Source organism: Austrofundulus limnaeus, unplaced genomic scaffold, assembly GCF_001266775.1.
Source record: "Austrofundulus limnaeus strain Quisiro unplaced genomic scaffold, Austrofundulus_limnaeus-1.0 Scaffold2341, whole genome shotgun sequence".
NCBI classification, from domain to species: Eukaryota; Metazoa; Chordata; class Actinopteri; order Cyprinodontiformes; family Rivulidae; genus Austrofundulus; species Austrofundulus limnaeus.
Genome location: NW_013954743.1, coordinates 15,074 through 15,814, shown reverse-complemented (window position 1 = coordinate 15,814; position 741 = coordinate 15,074).

Here is a 741-nt window from a genome sequence, read left to right as displayed (position 1 = left end):
AATATCTGCAGAGCAGAACTTACCTTCCACAGCTATTATTTTTAGTTAGCATATAGCTAAAATCTAACCATGGTTATATAATAACAGCTGCATTCTGGCACAATAAGCTCTATGTTTTATATTCAATTAACGTATGATCTGATTAGTCGACTAATCGACTAAATAATCAACGACTAATCGATTATAAAAATAATCGTTTGTGGCAGCCCTAATGGTCACAGAACACAGACAACATCAGTTCATGTCAGGCTCTGTGCAGAACAGTCAGCAGGTGGTTATTTTTTTCATCTTCTGTCAGCTTTATCTTCAGATTACATCCATGTGGTGTATGAACTAACTCTTTCTACTTATTTTCTCTTAAATAAACCTGTTACCCTCAGGTAATGATGGAAATAATTCAGCTCATGTGATCGCCTGAAATTGAAACATAAAATATCTCAAAAACTATAACACTCATTTTAACTGCACAAAGCTGCACAAACGAAGCACTAACCAATAACCACTATAATAACGCTAACCACTAACCAATCCACTTACTTGCGTGTTTTTTTTTTGTGTGGGTGTCAGCTTCACTCAGCTGGGAGAGCTGAGTGAAGCTGCAATAAACAAACAACATAAATAAATATGTATAAATTACGAGTTTTTGACACTGTGTTTTGCACCAGTTGATCGTAAAGCCCTTACGCACTTTACGTAAAGCACGTACGTACGTAGCGTACGTCAGAGCGTTTCCTGTTGCTG